Source organism: Diceros bicornis, chromosome 22, assembly GCF_020826845.1.
Source record: "Diceros bicornis minor isolate mBicDic1 chromosome 22, mDicBic1.mat.cur, whole genome shotgun sequence".
Classification (NCBI taxonomy): Eukaryota; Metazoa; Chordata; class Mammalia; order Perissodactyla; family Rhinocerotidae; genus Diceros; species Diceros bicornis.
This window is the reverse complement of record NC_080761.1, coordinates 58,001,252-58,021,751: the sequence shown is the minus strand read 5'-3', so window position 1 is coordinate 58,021,751 and position 20,500 is coordinate 58,001,252. Positions and strand designations below refer to the sequence as shown.

Genomic DNA, 20,500 nt, shown 5'->3' with positions numbered 1-20,500 from the left:
CAAATCTGCTCCTAGTACCAGGCATTGCTCAGGCATGGTGGCATTGCCTGTTCCCTTACCAGATGCGTCCCGTGCACAGCCTCTCCCTCCTCCCTGCCCATTCTCATCCCTCTGGCCTGGACACTCTAGTGGCTCCCATTTGGGCTCCTCGTACCCACTCTGCCCCACTAATAGCCAGAGTGACTGTTCAATGTTTTAGATCATTCCCTTGTTCAAAATCCCTGATTGGTGAGGGGTCCATTATACTGCAAATAAATCCATCTCCTCCCTGCCCCCTCAACCACGGCACTCCTTGCCCCCACTCTGAGCTGGGCTCAGCCTCTCAGCCTCACAGGGCTCTGACTGCTCCTCAGACGTGTCAAGTTGTTTTTATGTCAGGCCTTCGTCCTCGTGGCCCTTCTGCCTGGAAACTCTTTCCCTCAGACATGACCATTGCTTGACCATCATTCAGTCCTCTCCGCAGAGGTCAGCTTCTCTGAGACGCCTTTCCAGACCCCCAAAATCAAGAGTGGCCTCCTCCCTCAGCCCTCGGGCACTGCACCACCCCTGCTCTATCTTCCTTTGCCCTTCTCCAGATCCCTTGTCAGTACCATGCGGTGCTGCTGTACTTTTATTATGTCTGTTTGGTTTTGTTGCCCTCGAGGTTAGTCTAGTGGGTCAAACAGGACACCCAAACACGTGCCGGCAGGCACTGGTGGTAAAGGACGGCAGGCATAACTACTTACCAGCTAAATTGGCAACTTAGAAACATGGTTTTGCAAATGGTGATTCTTGAAGAATTTTCAGCTGGGGGAGAGTCGCATTATTTGAAAGTTTGCACGTAACGTTAGAATGTTTTTATATTGCACTATTTTGACCTATGGTGACATGTACAAGACCTGTAGAAGCATGTGGAATGGAAGAACCTCTCGTTGCATGAGGGGGAGGAGGCAAGAGCCATGTGTTAAGTGCCCACTGTGCGCCTGGTCCGATGCTGGGCACCATGTGGTCATCACCTCATTTCGTTCTCTGCAGAACCACGATCCCCTTTTCACAAGGCAGGAATCTCAGATACAGGACCGTTCGGATGTTGAGGCCAAGCTTACATGCAGGGTCTGCATGACCTCTCCATCTGAGCAATTTCTCCTACACTGTGCGCCTCCCGTGAAGGGAGAGCTGATCACAGAGCTGATGGGGAGCTGAGGCAGACAAGTCACCAGACAGGGAAGGGCGTTGTAGGCTGTGGACAGTCCAGAGTGGGAGATCTTGGCTTTTTCTAGAAATATCACAATGGGTGGGTCTGAAATTTCATTCCCCTCAAAATTATTTGAGTTATTCTTCCATTTGGCTATTCTTTCAATACGAATCTGCATTTGATTGTAATAGAAACCCATGAGCAGTGGCTTTAAAAAAATTAAGGGTTCTGTTTTTTCACCTAATGAAGTGCCCGGAGGAAGGGAGGCGAGGCTGGCTGGCTTGGTGGCCTCACGATGCTCCGCCCTCTGCTCAGCAGTGCTGTGTGCTCTTGTCAGCACATGGTTTCAGGCGGCTGCCCCTGTGGGCACGACCCTGCGGCCCGGAGGGAGGAAGGGGAAGGGCAAGGGTCCATGCTGTCCCATAGACACCTGCCCACTTTTAAGCAGCCTTCCCAGAAGCCCCTCCCAACAACTCCGACTTCTGCTTCTGTGTCACGCCAGGCCACTCTGACTGCAGGGAAGCAGGAAATGAATCCGTCCTCTCAGCTGCCCACACTGCCGGCCGAAGAGTTGGGGCTCTCCGGGTAGGAGAGAGGCGAAATGTGGCTCGGGGCAGGCACCCGGCAGTGACTGAGTCCCCGGCCCAGTGGAGGCCGAGGCCCTGACAAGGTGCTGGGGCCCTCGGGAGGTCTTTCCTAAGGAAGCATTCCCGCTGCCTCCACAGGACACGGAGAAGCTCATGGGGGACTCTCCACCAGTGCCGCCGACACGCGGGCCACGGTGACGCCATCGGAGACAGCCTGCTTGGTGGCCACCTTGAAAAAGCTGCTGGAGCACGAGCACACCTCTAAGTTGGAGAAGTTACGGCTGGTGGCCCAGGAGCTCGAGGCCCCCGACAGCTTTACAGCAGATGAAGACGCTCCTGCAGCATCACGCGAACGCGGTGCAGTTTCTCCACGAGTGTAAAGGGCTCAGGCGGAGATGGAGAGACTCAGGGAGGGCAGCATGTCCCCCAGGTCCCCGCCAAGGACAGTATTTCCATCAGGCACTATTCTCAAGAGCTCTTTAAAGGAATAGACATCACTGTCGTTGTCCGCTCTGAGACTGACCAAGCTCTGGCCCGCTCGGCCGGGCTCCTTGAGGCCTGGCAGGGGCTGTGCTGCGCAGCACCGTCTGCCCCAACCAGCACTTAAGGACATTCTGTTCAAGGCAGTGCTGGGCTCGGTGCCAAAACCAAATGACGAGGCACAGCCTCCCGGGAACCCGTCTTATTCCTCTCCTGCTTCTTCTATCAGCTAGTCTTCTGCACAGGGAAGTGAGGTCAGGTCTGGAGAATCAACTGTATAACACAGTATTTTGGCCTCAAAATGTCAGCCACTTTTATCATTTTGCTGCAACTTGAAAGTTGCTAGACTTCACTCCTTAAAAAGAAAAAAAGATTCTTTCCACAGTGTGGTTTTTCTCTTGATTTGGCATCTTATGTTGCTAACTGATCATCCAAAGCTTTTCTTCTTTTTTTTTAATGGAAATCTGCTTAAAAAGCCTGTTGCTTACAGCTCGAGTAGGACGCTGTGAGTCGTGGGGCCGCTGGCGTGGCCGGTGGTGGGTGGTGCAGGAGGTGAGCTCTTGGCACAACTGGACAGAACAGCTTTGTGCTCCGATGACTTACTTGCACTTGTAGCTCAGTCGAGCCTCAGACACGAGGAATCACAATAGCAACAACTCCCCAGAAATGAAACCTTTGGCTGGCCCTCCCCCATGGCTTTTCTTCTTTTTCCATCACAATAACTACAATTTGTTGAATGCTTGGTATACACTACTAGGGGCTCTTTATGTTAATGAGTTAATTCCATTCTCAAAATAACTGAAAGAGATGAGAATTCTTATCTCCCCTTTGTAGGAAGAACCTCAGAGTCAGAGAGTTTAAATAACTACCCCAAGATGACACAGTCATTGAAAGGGTGGACCACAATGCAAATCCAGGGCCATCTGGTGGAGGCCTGGCTTCTCCCAGCCTGCCCCAGTCTCTGGAAGCAGTACTGATGTGGAAATAACTCCTTACAGAACACCACTGCCGTCCTTCAGGAGGGAGCTCACTCTTCTTCATTCCAGCCCACCAGTGTTAGTAACATCTACTCTAAAGTTCAATCAGTGTTTATGGAATCCTCAGTAGCACCTGCTATGCACCAGCGTTGCATTAATGCTTCCCATAAGCGACATTACGGACACCGCCCTTCGGAGGCGAGAGTAGAGATCCCGTTGAACAGATGAAGACACTGAGATGGAGGTGAGGCGTGTGTCCAGAACCTCACAGGGAGCAGCACGGCAGAAATGCGGATTCCCATTGTCATTCTCAAGCCCACCCTCCTGCCGGCCACCTCATTGTTCCTTGTGACTGGTTGCAGGTGACAGAGGGAAGGGCAGGGTGGCCACACGAATGGCAGGACTCAGACTCAGCTGCGGTCAGAAGCCCCTCTCTCCTATCTCTGCTTCTCAATGCTCGTTTTGCATCTTTCCTGCAGTGACCTCCTCTCCCCGTCATTACAGCTTGGGGTCCGAGGCTAAGAGGTTCCGGCTGCCCGGTTCCTGTTTAATACATTCCCAGGAAAGAACTCTGCTTGGCCTAGACAGAATCCCATGGCCCAAGTCGGGCAGGAGCAGTGCCCCCAAAGAGCGGCAGTGAGGACGCGGACAGAGGACCACGGAGCCCAGATCCTAATATGAAGTAGGCCAGGGGGGTGGGGGCTGTGACAAAGAGCAGAGCCCACGCTGTGCATAAAGAAAATGTTGTCCCATTGGAATGTAGGCTGAGTGTAGCCAGAGATCCCAGTTTTTTTGAGAAAAGCAAGACACCCAGATTTTTTTTAATGTTAAACATCTTGATTCTTTTGAAAGCTGTCAGCTAATTAAAAATAGATTTAAAACATTGTGTGGGCATAACAAATCACTTCTGTGAGCCAAATGGGATCTCCAGGCCATCCCCAGTTTGCAACCTCTGGTGGAGGTGGACAATACAACTGCCCAGTGCACCCCAGGGGTGCATGGGTGTCTGCCACGCCCGGGGCCGCCCTTCTTCCACCGTGACTCCTCCGGGGCAGCTGCTTCCCGCAGACACACGGAGGCAGGAGGCCCCGGGAGTGCGGGCAGTGCAAGTGGGCGAGATCTCGGGAGGCACTGCCCAGACATCACCCTCCTCATTGGCCCTCCACGGCCGGGCCCCAGGACTATGGATGGGGAGACAGAGAGGCAAACTGACCATCTCCACCCAGCACCCGAGTGCAGAGTGTGGGGCCAGAGGGAGCAGCCGCAGAGCCCCAGTCTCCCCTGGGAGGGCGGGTCAGAGGGTGAGGTTCCCAGGAGTGTGTTTGCTTACCGGGGTTGTTTTGGTTGCAGGAAAACCAAGGTGAGGGAGGGTTTTGTCCTGAAGCTGCCTACAGAGAGGTGGGGCAGGAAGTGGGACCTGGGACAGCCACTGTGAGGGAATTTGGGGACCCTGGGCTAGATTTTTAGTGTTTTGGAGTAGCGGAGTAAAATTTATGCTGTTTTATATGAGGATTAGGCTTTGCACGTTGTTGTATATTTGGTCTTGTTTCTGGGGTTTGGCCAGACGGTAATAAATATATGTGGTGTAGGGTTTAGCGGGGGCAGGGGGACACTGGGCCTCTGGGGTCCTGCGGGGCTTGGCTACTCTGGGAACCTCAGCAGTGGGAGTTTGCACGTCTTCTCAGGACTTAGCAGCTCCTTCTCCTCGAGGCCCAGCTGCCTGCTGCTCTCTGCTTTTTCACATCGTCTGCTGGTCTCCACCCTCACGACCTGGACTCCCGCTGGTGGCCTCTCCACCATGTGTATCCTTGGAGCTCAGCCCCCACTGCAAGTGGTCTCTGGTCTCTGCCCTGGTCTCGCTGCTTTTAATTCCAGACTTCAAGAGATGTTTATTGAGTACCTACTGTGTGTACCAGGCCCTGTTCTAGGAGATGCGGGCTGTTAAAAAAACAAAATTCAACTGAGTAGATTTGAAGATCTAATTGCCTTTATTCAACCTTGCATGAATGGAGCAGCATCCTTCTAGCAAGTAGAGCAGAGCCCGGAAGAGCTACAGAAAAGGAAAGGTTTTTAAAAGCAGAGAGGGAGCGGGACAAGGAAATCATAAACAAACAAAAAAAAAGCATTATTTTCAGGCAAGGTTACCTTCTTTACAGGACAAAGGGTCTATCAGGTGGATTATCTCTCTGGTGCTGATCAGGAAATTCCAGACTGACCGCTTAAGATCACATTCCTGGGAGAGGCTGAGACTGTGGTTAGGTTAGGTGTTAAGTCTTGGTTTGCTGACATGGGGCCCAGCACAAGTAACTCCATTTTGGGCCTGCTGTCTCTTTTTAATAGGACGCAGCTGTGAAGATGCAGTCACAGTTCTTGCTCTCTTGGGGGGAAAACAATAAAACAAGCAAGATGGGTTCAGAGTGCTAAAATGCTGCCTCGGTGTTATAAAAATAGTGTGTAGTAGTGATGGGGTGGGGCCCAGGCTGGGGGCAGGAACGTCTCTCTGAGCAGGCCAGGTTTAAGTGCCACCTGAAAGACCAGGACCAGCCAGGTGAAGATGGGGACCAGCACTCCAGGTGGCCTGAGAGCGGTAGGAGCTGCACCCATCAGTGGGGGGGGGGGTGGAAGGGAGGGAGGCTGAGGCCAGGCCATGGGGCAAGCTCAGACTCGAACCCAAAGATTCCCGTGGGCTGGTTTGCACTGCCAGCAGGTTGTCCACCTAGGGAGGATTCAAATGCACACTCTTCCTAAACCTCTTCAAATAATGATGGTAATGACAACCAGGTCGTTTGTCACTCAGCAGTTCCAAACCACTTCCCTACTGTGATCTAACCGAACACGGCGTCTCTGCCCCAGGGTACCCCCGGGGAAACAGGAGCTGGAACTTCAACCCATGATTGCTCTATTCCAAAAGCTGCGTGGTCCTTCCACAAAATGTCCTCTCCATCTCCAAAGAACCCACCTGCAGAATCAGAGCACACTGCGGGAGCATGCCGCCTGATCCTGTGGAAGGATCCCCCAAACTGGGGCTTACAAGAGATAGAAGTCACGTCTCTCTCACTTTAAGTCCACGCTTTGATGGAGGATGCCCTATGATGCCAGCAGGGGCCTGGGGTTCACTCCATGGGGCCTCTACTATGCTCCATTCCACCCAGCTGGAAATCAGGAAGGGAAGCCCTTCCCTTGGAGGGCAGAACCCAGAAACCTCCTCCGTCCCCCTTCTCACATCTCACCAGCCAGAACTTAGTCACACGGCTACATCCAAGGGCACTCTAGTTCTGCTGTCACCAAAACACCGGGCTTCTGCTGACTACAGAAAAAGTCGACAATGGATATTGGGGAACAAGTAACAGTCTCTGGCATAGGTTTTATAATTTTCCTGATTATGAAAGCAATACATACTCACTGCTAAGAATCCAGAAATGTGTGAAGGCAATAAAGATCACGTGCAATTCCAGAGCTAAGATTTATGGGGTCATGTCATACCCTTTACTTTGTAACCTTATTTCTCACTTAATACAACCCTGATAATCTTCCCGTATCGTTCAATATACATGCTCATCACCATCATGGTTTTTCACGGCATGTTTCAACAATGACCTACGCCGAACTGGAAGACAGCTGTGATTTGTATTTATTTGATTACTAACGAGGGTGAATATGTTTTCACCTTTTATTGGCCATTTTTATTTGTGAATTGGCAGTTCATATCCATTTCTACATCTTAACAGACCATTCGCTTTCTTCACTACTGATTTGGGAAAAACCCACTTCACATGTTAAGGACACCCTGTTAGCAAGCACTGTGGTAAGGCCTTCTCGTGCTTACTGGCGTCCCCCCACGGCTCCGTGCGGTAAGCACTGCCACAGCCCCGTCTAGAGGGAGCGCCGGAGGCACCTTGCCAGCGTCGTGGTCGTGCGGTCGGGAGGAGGCAGAACCGGGACTCAGATCCGTGCTCTTAACCGCCAGACATTCTCGTTAATGTTTTCTCTGTGAAGATTTTACAAAACTGTTTTTCCACTTTATCACTTGTCTTTTAACTTTCAACTTTTTGTTTTAATTTGGTTTTCACTTACACGGTCCAACCTATTCCTCTTGTCCACTGCGGCCTTCGGGGTTGCTGAGTGGCTTCGAGGGCCGGAAAGGCGGCACGGCCGGGAGAGAGCGGCGTGCGCCCCCGCCCCGCTCCCCAGGGAGCGGAGCTCTCGGGGCGGCCGTGGCCGCCCGGGCCCGTGCGCTCCGGGGCACTCGCTGTCCACGCCCGCCCGTCGCGCTGAGCCGAGCTCCTCGCGGCACCCCGGCCGCCTCCTGTCCGCGTCCTCCGCCGGGCCGCCTCGTCGGTACCGCGCTCCCCCCGACCCACCTGCGACGTCCCGGCCACGGCCTCGCGCCGTGCGGGGGTGGGGTCCCCGGGCGCAGGCCGGCCCCTCCCTGCCGACCCGCCGCCCCCCGGCTCCGCGTTCGCTGCAGCCGCCGCCCGCGCCTCGGCGGCCGTCCGCGCGCCCACGCTGGTGCTGAGGGGCCGGCGGCGCCGAGACGGCGCGCTGCCCCCGGGGCGCGAGCGGTCGCGGGCCCCGAAGCCCGCGCGGGGTCACGGCGCCCTCCGCGGTCCTCGTGCGGGAGGTCCCATCGCGCGGCGGAACCGCGCCGTTGTGAAGTCTAAACCAGGAGAAGGCTCGCTTTGAAAGTGTCTGAAGACAAGACTCCCCATAGCCCGGGGCAGCGGCTGGCACGGCGGCGCAGCCACACGCGGGTAAACCAAGGCACGCGGCCCGGCATTTGTGGGCGCGCGCGGGACACGCCCCCAGTCTTGAGCGCGGCACTCACCGCGCCGCGCGCTCTCGGCGGCCACGTGACGACGCCCGTCCATCACGTGCGGGGGGCGGGACGCGGCCCCGCCACTCTCCCGGCCGTCCAATAGGAAACGGGGAGCGGACAAGGGGGCGGACCCGCCAGCCCCTCCCGCGTTGGCGCCCCGCGCGAGGCGGGCCCAGCTGCCGCCCTCCAGTGGGGTCCCGGCGAGCCGGGTTCTGCCGGGGCGAAAGGGCGAGGCGCACGTCAGTCCGGCGGCCCGGCCAATGGGTTCGCGCGCTGCCCTCGCGCCCGCCCCCTTCAGCCTCCTGGCGCCCGCGCCGCCTTCGCTCAGGCCGCGGCGGCCCGCCCGAGTCTCCATCCGGGTCTCCGTTCGCGGGCGGCGGCGGGCGGCGGCGGCGGGCGCGAGGGCCGGGCCGTCCCGGCGGAGGGCGGCGGCGGGCGGCGGCCTTCTCCGCCAGCGTGAGGTGGGTACGGAGGCGGGACGGCTAGCGCGGGCCCGTCGCCATCTTCCTTCCCTCGGACCCCCGGCGGCGCCGGCGGCGGTGGCGGCGGGAGAAGGGCAGCCCTGCCGGCTGGCCAGCCGGGGCCCAGGGCCGGGGCGCGGGCGGCGGCGCGGGGGGGATGGGCGCCGCGTGGCCAGCCGGCCCCAACCCCCTCCGCTTCCCGCCCAGCGCCTCACGGCCCGGGGGGAGGGGTCATTCTTCACATTCTTCACCTCGCCCCTCCCCCAGCTTCAATCAAACTTGGGCGGGGGAAGTCCCGCCCCCGAGCGGAGCCCATTGGCCGGCGCCGCCTCCCGCTGTGGCGTGGCTGGCTGCGGGCGCCACCAGCTCCTCTTGACGTCACTTCCGCTATCAGGTTTGTGGGCCGGGGAGACCTTGGCCTTGGGAGCTGGGATGCGCGAGGGCTGGTGGGGAGCGCGGGGGGAGGGCCGGTGCAGGCGGGCGGGCCCTGGCTGGCTCCGGCCGCTGGTCCGCGCGTGCGGGGAGCCCCCGTCCCGGGGCGAGGTGCGGCCGGCCGCCGCGGCGCCGTCCTTGGGGGAGGGGGCGGGCGGGAGGAAGCGGGCTCCCGGGGGACACGCTGGTGCAGGGCGCCCCGGGCCCCCGCAGGCCCGGCCCCGACGAGGCTGCGCGCCCGGACGGAGGCTGCCGGCGCGTCCCGGCGGGCGCGGGCTGAGGAGGGGTAACCTCTGTGTCCTTGGCCGGCGGTGGCCTTCGGGCTCAACTTTTCTCGTGGGGCTGGCCCCCGCCTTCGGGTTGGGGGTGAGGGGCGTGCTCCCCGGTTTCTTCATCGATAGACTTCTCACTCGGGAGGGCTGGCGCGCGGGGAGAGGCGGTGGAGACGGCGCGGGTGGCGGTCCCGCGCCGTCGGGAGAATGAATGAGTTCTCGTACCTCTGCTCACGGGTGTTGCTTTCTTGGCACCCCGTTCCTAAAGTTACAGCCTCATTTAGCAGTTCTCTGCGCTCGTTTCTCTAGACCCAAAAAGCATGCGGTAGGTTAAGAAAATTTAATGTCATATTCTAAATTTATATGTAGTTAGGAAAGTAAAATAGTTGTTTGTATCCGGGTTTTTCTGCCGTGGGGCAGTCTGGTTCGTTTACAGCATCTTCAGGGAGCGTGTAGTTAAGGAAGTAAAAACGTGTTACTTTGAGTTGGTTTTGGGAGGATGTTTGATTTATCATAGACAGTTGCTAAAAGTATTCTTTTGAAACTTTTGAACTTTTTTAGAGTAGACTAATGTCTTGACCTCTTCTCATTTCACTTGGGTACAGACAATTATAGTTGGTGTGGGGAAGAAATGTGACACTTTTTGGATGGTTATTTTGCATGGACAGCTCGAAGGTATTTTTTTTTATGTTGAAACAGGCTGTGAGTCGTCCTCTCCTGCTCACGAAATTGAAGCTGTTGAATTTGAGAGACTCAGGAATTTTGCAAGTTTGAGGGAAATAAAACACCTTTTTTATAAAAAAGAGAAAGAATGTACGTCACTGAGTTCAGGCTTTATTATAGAGTGAAGAGATCATCATTGTACCAGTTGGTCTCAAAAGTTTGCTCCTTAAGGGCTTTTTATTCCTGTTAGCCTTAACTGGAATTTCTTGGTTTAGATCACAGAACAGTAGGTATTTGTGTACCTTTGTTTTCAATAGCTAGCAAAGTAATAGCTGTTAATAATGGGAATAAGTCAATATTAAGAGCTCCAAACCAGTGTTTCACACTGTAGGTCCTGATTCATTAACTCATGAAACCATTTTTAGTGGGTGGTGATCACAATTTTTAAAAAATAGAATAGAAAATATTAGTGTGTTACATGAAACTATCGATTCAGCTGTATGCATGTATATTCCTGCAAAATATCTTTCTGAGGATGAGTGTCAAAAAAGTTTGAAAACAGTCCTTCTAAAGGGTATTTTTCTTGTTTGTAGCGCTGGTCTTCTCCAAGGAGTATTAAAAACAGCTTTGCTTATATTTACATTTGGTGGAACATGCTCCCTCACTTTAGTTTTTGGAAGTTGGGGGAATAAATATACTATCAGTGACCAGCATGCATCTTAATCACTTAATATTTTTAATAGCCTTAGTATTTTTAATAGCCTTAGAAGCTTTTGTCTGGGCAGTAAAAGATTTTCTCCATCCCAGAATATTAATTGCCTTGTTTTTCCATGTGTAGATGAGAGTAGAAGAATCTGGATCCCCAGTAATGAGTTGTCAACATTGCCTCATGTGACCTCAAGACTGGAGTAAAGGAAGCCTGGTCACTGCATGCTCTTTGCCTTTCTGGGTGTTTTAAGCATTGCACAATCACTTAAGAGTGGACTTCATTAAATACCAGGTAAAAGGAGAGCCACTTTTTTGATACTGTCATTGAAATCTAGAGTGTATTTTACAGTTACAGCACATCTCACTTTGGGCTGGTTGCGTTTCCAGTGCTCAGTAGTGACGTGGTTAATGGCTACCATGTGGATAGTGCAATTCTAGTGGATTGTCTAGCTGCTTTTCAAAAATTAGTTTTCTCTGGCTGAGTATTTGCAGTTTCAGATTATCAGCCAAAAGTGTTCCCTGTCTGTCCGTAGCCTCATCTCAAATGTGAGGAAATTGCGTCAGGTGGTTTCTTAGGCTGTTTCTGGATCTTAGAGTTAAGTATTCTCAGGCAGCTGACAACTATACTTTGGTTAGTGTTAACTTTTTGCTTCTCTAGGAATATTTTAAGAGATTTTAGATCATCTGTTTTAAAGTGACATAATTATGATGAGTACGATTTGGGAGCATTTTGTGGTTCTGTTAAGTAGTCATCCTTTATGTCAGTATTGATTATCATACAAGTTACACCATCTTTCTGTTCACTTGAGAATGCCCCCTCCCCCCATTTTTTATTTGGTCAATTACATGATTGCCTAATGCATAGGAGGAAACAGTTTTCTTAGTGAATTCACTCTTGTACGGTGTAGACTGTGAATTTTCTACTAATGATATAGTAATTACAGTAAACTGTCTGGAATCTAGATTAAATAACTAGAACCTACCTTTTCTTGGGGGATGTGTAGATTATACAGTGGTGATTCAACCTGGGAAAAGATCAGTATAATGAAGGATAGGAAGGCCGAAAATTTTAAAGGATTGAGAAATAATGGTGTATATAACACGACCATTGAGCAGAACAAGTCACCCAAGTGGAATACTCTGCTTCACCATAAATATTTGCATGCATTACAGGTTTTGTAGCAGAATTTACTTTTCTTAGGTATACAGAGACAGCATAGAATGCACTTGTGGTAGCAGGAAAGTTGGCCCCAAATTAGCAATTTGCATTGGAAAATTTAGGAAAGAATACTGGAAGTTGACTTAGATTAGCTACCTTTTAAAAAAAAAATCTCAGAATTTAGATAATTTGATCTAATCAAGAGCTTGCTTCGCGCCTGCTGTGTGTCTAAGTAAATGAAATGGTTCTTTGGAAAACATGACCTAGTACTTACCTGTTTTTTAGGGTAACGTTTGGTAGAATAAGAAATTGAGATCTTTCATTAGCAAAACTTAGTCTAAAAACTTGATCTTGTCAATTTCACGTCAACTTAGGTTCATGGAGTGATCCACTTCTAAAAATATTGCATATGCTCTGTCAAAAGAAGCAAAATACTATTGGAGAGTTTGCTTAATAGTAATGTTTTAATATTCAGCCAGCATTATCAGATAAATAATTTCACTGATATTCAACTGAGTATTTGAGATTGAAGGAAATTTTTATTAAGTAGCTAATATTCTAATTTTGATTTGTATTTGATTATCAGCAGGTGAAACTGAGTGATGAGACTGAAGAAAATATTTCATTTTATTTGTATGAAAGTTGGGCAAAAATGAAATTTATACAACCATCAGATGGCATATGAATAAAAGTTTTTAAAAATAAAACTTGCTGAGCTACTTTGTTTATAGGAGTATGTAAATTGATGTAAAAGGTAGGATATTAGACTTCTGGAAAACAACATTTTTGCTCAGAAGTTCAAACTCTTATAGGTATTAAGTATATAAAAGATAGAGTCTGCCTGCTTCTGGACAAAGTTTGTTTATCGTATTTTAAGAATTTATAAGCTAGTTTGTTTAAAATATTTTAGTAAAATTGATAAATGCAAAGGTGAAATTTATATATTTTCCTTCATTAATATGTAGCCTTCACAGTGTATATTCACATGTGTTTTTAGGACCATGACACTTAACCTTCTTTTGGTCATAGACTTCTTTGCAAATGTGATAAAAGCTATGGACCCTTGTAGAAAACTTGTATATACAATTTCCGGGGGTTCCAGAAGCCCGTTGTGGGTGCAGGTTAAGAACCCTGACTTTAAGGTGTTGTGACTATACAACTATGTTAAACATGATATGATAGCATACACTGTCATTTACTAAAACATAAGTGGATTTTAGAATGTGAGTGTTAGTTATGGAACCTTACTTGATATAAACACAGATTTAGACAAACAAGCTTATTCATAATAAGTAGATTTGCCTCTTTATAGCACATTTTAAATTGACACAGCGTTATTTTAAATTGAAGATAAACACATTGACCGTCACAAGTTTATCTGGGAAAGTAAGATTACTGTCTTAGTTTCTCAGATTGATTTATTAAGACGAATAGTTACCATTTGTTAAGTACTTACTTCTGGGTCATTAAGATATTTTGCATGTGTCCCTAGTCCTCACATCAACCCCATGAGGTGTGGATGTTACAGTTCCCCAGTTGGAGATGAGAGAACTAAACCTCGGGGTTATGTGACTTGCCCAAGAACACAGCCACTAAGTAGCTGCTCGACCCCAAAGCCATTGCCCGTACTGCTGTGTCGAGCTGAAATCAGTTTCTTACAATACGTTTTGTCCAAGTCGAAGTATGACTTTCAATCACCATAATTTTTAATAGGGAGGGGAGTAGTTCAAGCTATAGAGGTAGTATGTGAATAAGGACAGAAAGTAGATAGGAAAGTATATTACTTTTTTAAGAAGAAGCATCTGAAACATCAAATTCAGATGGTTTTAGTTAACAGCACCTTGTCTAAGATAGTGTTAAAAATCTAGTATTGCTGGTTGCAGTTCAAGATATTAAGTATCCACTATGTACGTGGCTCTTTTTGTATTTTATTTCTAATCCCTCTTAACAGCACTGTAAGCTTTGTCTGGTTTTTATGAGTTAAAATAACAAAGGCCCAGAGATTACATGGTGTGTCTAAAGACACAGTAAATTCTGAGCCAGGATTCAAACCAGGTCTCTGATTCTGAAGTACACTTTAGCTATTAAGGGAAAAACCTCAAGAACTGAAAATGAACACTAACTAGTTACCCCCATTCCTTTCTTTTTCCCAGTAGCTGAGCATTGTGTAGTTCTGATCAGTGTACGGGTTAGGATTTTTACGTAGCCTTATTTCTTAACATTTCCATGAGTCCCCATAATCCATAAATTCTAGTGTATGGATTGTGTTCTGTGTTTCTGAAAGCTTACTTAATTAAACATTGCCTCCTCTCAGCTGTTAGATTTGTTTCCAAAAATTTGTTTTAATCAGTATTTCCTAAAAAACTGCAGGCTGAGAACCATCAGTGGATCATAAAATCAATTTATCATGTGTAATTAAATAGAAAATACAAGAGAAAGGGTTAGTGTTGATTTGTGAACAATATTAGTATTTTATTGTATTAGTGTTATGTATGTGTAGACATATGTATGAGTACTATTTAGAAATACAAAATATTTTTCTCACTGTGGATTGTGGAAAGGTAGAAACCACTACTTTAATGAATAGTGATGCTACATAGTAGGTATCTGTTCTCCCTGCCCCTTACCCCTACATATCCAACGTTTAGATTTTATTTGTATATATTTCCCCCCAAATTGAGCATTTTAATAGTCTTTGGTATGAAAATTGCCAGATTGCTTTCTGCCAATATGGTATCTTTTTACATTGCTGCTCAAGGAAAATAGTACAAAGTAAGCATGCCACACTCAACAAGATTGAAAAATGAATACATTTGGATTCTACATTTATTTCATTTTATATTGCTATGTTTGATGAGGATTCAGACTTGTTTTAAACGAGAATACTGGTCTGGAATTGAGGGTTAGGTAGAGGTACCAGCTGGTTTTACTGTTGGCTGTCTTCTAAAAATAAGAACCGTGCTGGTTCTGGAGAAAGATTTTGGCTTATAAAGGCTTGACTTTTTAGGGACGATTGTCTCCGTGTTCATACCTTGCAGAATTGAAATGGGTGCAGGTATAGTAAGTTTGGAGATTCACTGCTATCTCCTGTAATTTGAGGCAAGTTATTAAACTGCTTAGCACCAGTTTCCACCTTGTAAAATGGAGATGATGAGACTGTCAAATAAGGTGGCACATACAAAGGGCTTGACTTGGGGCCTTAGGTATATTGGACGTGAAACCTTTCCCCTTATTCTCACAGATCACTTAGTCCAATCTATTGATGTTACAACTGGGAAAGCTGAGGGGCTAGAAAGGCTAAATTATTTGCACAAGGTTCAGTGGCAGTCAGTGAGCAGGGTCAGGATTTGAACCTTGGTCCTTTTTTTTTTTTTTTGTCCCGACTCCAAATGAGTAATGCTGCTATGAACATTCACATACAAGTTTTTGTGTTTAATTCTCTTGGGAATATACCTATGAGTGGAATTGCTGGATCCATATGGTAACTGTTTATTGATGAACTGCTAAATTTTTCCAAAGCACTTGCATCATTTTACATTCCCACCAGCAGTATATGAGGGTTCTACTTTCTCCACATCCTTGCCAACAGTTACTTGTCTTTTTGATCTTTTTGGTTATGGCCATCCCAGTGGCTCTGAAAGTAGTATCCCGTTGCTTTGGTTTAGGTCTCCCTAGTAAGTGATAAGTGATGTTGAGCGTCCTTTTATATAGTTACTGGCCATTTGTGCTTATGAGCCATATCTTTGGAGAAATGTCTATTTAAATCTTTTGCCCTTCTTTAAAATAGGTTAAGCTACTTTTATATATGGTATGAGGTAGGGGTCCAAATTCTTGTGCATGTGGATATCCAGTTGTCCCAGCACCATTTGTTGAAAAAAACTATTCCTTACCCATTGTCTTGGCACTCTTGTTCAAAATGAATTGACCCAATGTATGAGGTTTATTTCTGGACTTTCAATTCTATTCCATTGAGTTATTTGTCATAAGTGTTTTTGATTACACATTTTGGTTCCTAAGTCACTACTTAGTAACTTTACTCAGCATTAAATTTAGTGTGTTTTTTAAAAAGTAATCTTTATAGTATCTACCTCTGAGGTATGAAGTCTATAAATTGAAGGTTAATATTTAATATGGTTTAGATTAATTTGGGTTTTAAGATTTTGATTATAAAATAAAACTGATCATATTGCTTAGTTCAGAGGATATTGTACCAAGGTGTTAAATACCTTGGTCCCTGCCTTTGATTATCACAGCACCTTTGTAGCTAAAAGAAGGATCCTGATCCTGACTCAGATCCAGCAGGTTATCTTTCATTTTCTGTTAATAAAACCACTTAGTGTTTGGTGGCATGGAATACATGAGTTAGGTTAATTTAAAAATTAGATTCTCTTTGTGTATATATTTTTTATCATACCTTTGTACATTAGTGCGTTTAATACTGGATTATGCGTGATGTACAGGACTTTCGGGTTTTGAATCATTAGATTTCATTAGAGGCTCTTTTGTTTCTTTTAATGGATTGTTTTGGGGGGGCGGGTTCTTAAGGAAGGATAAGTGATTTCGTGGTTTTTCATTTCTAGTAACTAAGAAAACCAAAACTTGGTAATAGTCAAGTAAGAGATGTGGGAAGAAGGTGATCTCTAAATCTTGTAAATATATGGTATTAGGAGTGGATTCAGATAACCAAGCATTTTAAATAATATTAATCAAATATAGGAAATGAAAGCATCACATAGATCATACATATAGCTACAATTTAAATCACTGATTTTTGGAAGGTTTGTTCAGTTAAACTTATGTTCAAGTTAAGTGAATGAAAACGGCCTAATACTTTTTTTTTTCTCCTTAATCACACAGGGAACCAGGATTACCAGGAGAAAGCCTTCCTGTGGTGCTCAGCTGTGGTCCCTTTTCAGCATTCACCCTGGACGTTCTCTTCACTGTGGGATGAGGTAGTAGGTTGTATAGTTTTAGGGTCACACCCACCACTGGGAGATAACTATACAATCTACTGTCTTTCCTAACGTGATAGAAAAATCTGCATCCCAGCAGCCTCATAGAAAGTCGATAACTAATTGTACAATATTTAAGATTAACTTGTGTAAACATGCTGTATTGCAGCATTTCTTTATGGTATGCAAGTTGCTTATTCTTTTAGAGATTAAAAACTTTAGCAAGTAGACTGGATGGGGGTGGGGTTACTTTTTACTTCTCATTTCTGTATATCAGAATAAGTGTATATTTTATTACTGATTGATGCTGATAATTTTGTGTTGCATTTTCTTTTGAAAGAGATGTGCTCTCCGTTACAGAAGAAAAGATTGCTCTGTCAGAGTGAGGTAGTAGATTGTATAGTTGTGGGGTAGTGATTTTACCCTGTTCAGGAGATAACTATACAATCTATTGCCTTCCCTGAGGAGTGGACTTGCTGCATGTTGTTGTCATTTAGATGGTACTAAAACGCAGAAGAATGAGTTTTGACATCGTTTTGTATTTACAGTTTATGTCAATTGCGTATTTTCTTTGTTCAACTATAGTGTACCTGTAATAGACGCAGTGATCTAAATTTTTAATTTTCACATATGGTGTATGTCATAAATCTGAAATGAAGCAAAACTCTCAGAGTGAAGAAGGTAATCTTCAGGAAATCTTAATAGGGACCAGTCCCCTTTGGAATTGAATAGGTTCACTGCCGTGCATGCTGCTGCGCATGTCCAGGGCGAGACCTGGGTGGTAAAGGTAAACACCAGCTGGAAAGGCCCTGAGCTCAAACGGAGTCAGCTTGATTGGGGTTCATTCTCCAGTCTGGGTTTGGGGGTGGCCTTGGGCAGTGTTGTGACCACTCCTTCATTGGTGTGTTGTTTTGGATGGCTTCACACTCCAGCCTGGAAAAGGACAGGTGGGCTTTGGGTTCTACCCTTGCTCCCTAGGAAGTCACGAAGACTTTAGCTTTGCCCCCAAAACCTAAGTGGTCCTTGATTCACAAAGGGTCATCCTCTGAAGCTGTCAGATGGGGAAATCCATAGTCTGTTGTTTTAAAGAAAATATGAGGGGCCGGCCCGGTGGCGCAAGTGGTTAAGTGCACGCACTCCGCTGTGGCGGCCCAGGGTTCACTGGTTCAGATCCCAGGCGCGCACTGACACACTGCTTGTTAAGCCATGCTGTGGCGGTGTCCCGTATAAAGTGGAGGAAGATGGGCACGGATGTTAGCCCAGGGCCAGTCTTCCTCAGCAACAAAAGAGGAGGATTGGCAGATATTAGCACAGGGCTGATGTTCCTCACAAAAAAAAAAAAAAAAAATGTGAGGATAATGCTAGAGAGGGCTACTTGAGTTATAACACCTGTGAAGGCCCATGTCTCATCTTTCTTCCAGTGGCCAAACCATATGCTGCCTTGGGTCTTATAATCAAGCAAGACTAAAAGCTTGCTGTTTTAAGTGCTTGCCGTTTATTTTATTTTGGGAGAAGAAAAAAAGGCAAGCTGTGGAGGTGAGGGAGAGGTCACATCTTCCCAAATATTTCCTTCTATTGTGAATCTTAATATCTACTATAATCACAGTGTAGTGCCATTTGCAGCAGGGAACTTTGCATGAGAGAAACAAGTTTTCTCTTGGATGGGCCCAACCAAGGTGATTTATCCTGGGCCGAATTTATGCTTTATTTCATCCCTGGCATATAGATGGACATCTGCATGATCTACAGTTGGTCTGTCTTATGAACTGGACAGGTAAATATTGAAGGGAAATAGTCGTTTTTACATTTATTGCCTTTTGATGTGCCAAATGAAAATGGAATGTTTGAGAAATTCTCTCTGGCTTAGTCTTTGTTAAACTGACAAGTTGGATGACTCTCCTACTCATTGTGTGGCAAGTACAGTCGTGGAGTTTTGTGGTTTCCTGACGCCTGAGCCTCCAGTGTGGATGTCCTCACCACTCTGCGCTTGGAAACTTATCCTAATCTAACTAATAACTAAGGTCTGGAGAAAAATGAATTTATATCTTTTATTAATTACACAAGGACTCATTTCATATCATTATTAGCCAAGCCTAGTAATGGAATCGAATTGTGGAGAACGTCTACATTTTGTAAAAACACTTAAAAGTACCTTTATGGAGAGTGACAGTATCTAAAACCTTGTTTTTGATGGGGACAAAAATTGTGATCAGAATTTGCTTCCATTTACTGTAATTCAAGGGTCAAAAACTCAAATTCCTGGGTCCAGGAGGGGCTGGCTATAACTAGGAAACATGGCATGTCCAGGGACAGGCAGTAAGTTAATTTGCACCAGTTGATGGTGGCAAGCAGGATATTTATATATAGCATCACCTAATTTTCCAGTTCATCACGAGGTGAAGATTTTATGAAATCTGGCATTTAAATTTTGGTGCTAAATTAAATGTTTTAAAAAGTCTGTGGCTCCAACAATGTATGGTAGGCTGGGTATTAGATTTCTGTTTTGCATCCTCTGATGTAATTGAATTACTTATGGTTCCTTTGTAACGAGAGGTTTGATTTTAAGCAAATACATTTGTGGTTTTTACCAAGATCATACGGCCAGTAACTTTTTAAAACCATCAGAATGAAAGAATTCTAATTGGTTTGAATTTGAAATAAAACCCAAAGAATAGGGCCTAATTTAACAGGTTAATTTGAAGTGCATCTGCCAAGTAGAAGACCGGCAAGAAAACAGTGGGTTCCTAGGAAGAGGTAGTAGGTTGCATAGTTTTAGGGCAGGGATTTTGCCCACAAGGAGATAACTATACGACCTGCTGCCTTTCTTAGGGCCTAAGTATTCCACAGTCACCTGTTATCTTGCTGCCTTGCTTTGGTGTAAGCAGAGTTCTTCCTGCAGGTTTTCTCATAAATGAAAACATTGCAGGAATACCAGAGAAAGCAATGCTTGCATTCGTGGTTTATAAACAGCAGCATGGCACCAACGTTGATTACTAAGAGTCATCTACTGAGAAGTTAAGGCTTCTGAAGTTTACCTCGTTGCTTGTGTGTCTCACTGTAGTGTTGCCAGAAAGTTTTGGAAAGCATAGGCTTTTTGCTTTGGTCAAGTCCCCTTTTCTGATCTAGAGACTGCCAGCTGTTTCCCCTCAGTAACCTCTGTTACACCTGAAAGAAGGCATTTAACAAAACTGTTGAAATATTTTGCTGTACAAAAATATTTTCCTACAGTGTATTTGTAAATATTTATCTTGCTAAGTTTCTGGGTTTCTTTGTCTTCTGGATTTAAATTCGGGGCATTTCTGGTAGTATTGCATATTCTGGGAATCCATCATTGCATTGAGCGCCCGTTATGGTACGTAACCCTGTGGTTTAATCTGTTTAATGTGTACAAGGACTGGAAGGTCAGCAAAATGAAAATGGTTGTAAGATAGAGTTTCTATAATTTGTTAACCATCTTTGCAATAAAAATACTTTTACTTTAAAATTGTGCTTTTTAAGTCATTTTTAACCCTCATCCTTGTGGAATTAGATGCATTTTTTATTTGTAAGTATTTAGACATGTTTTAGGATCTGTTAAAGTACTTTCATTTTTTGTTAGCAGTAATTTGCTGATTGTACTGTCATTCACAGATGTATATTAATGAAGCTAATTCCAGCCACATCCCAGTCTTAGATTTTTGTAAATGCTTGTGCGTCTTTGTGTAGTTACTTCTGCTTGGGACATTCTACTTTCTTAAAGTAATTCTCATTCTTAGAGTCTGCTCAAGCAGGCACTACCTTGTAAAAACTTCTCGTTATGCCTCCTCAATTCCCTGGTCT

General features: G+C 46.5%; 1 long non-coding RNA gene across 1 annotated transcript; it reads left to right on the top strand.

The window, feature by feature from the left end:
* Positions 1-8,714: 8,714 nt before the first annotated feature.
* LOC131420215 (uncharacterized) lies at positions 8,715-20,165 on the top strand. Its single transcript, XR_009223503.1, has 2 exons — positions 8,715-8,889; positions 16,587-20,165. It is a non-coding gene; the product is annotated as an uncharacterized LOC131420215 (long non-coding RNA).
* Positions 20,166-20,500: the final 335 nt, after the last annotated feature.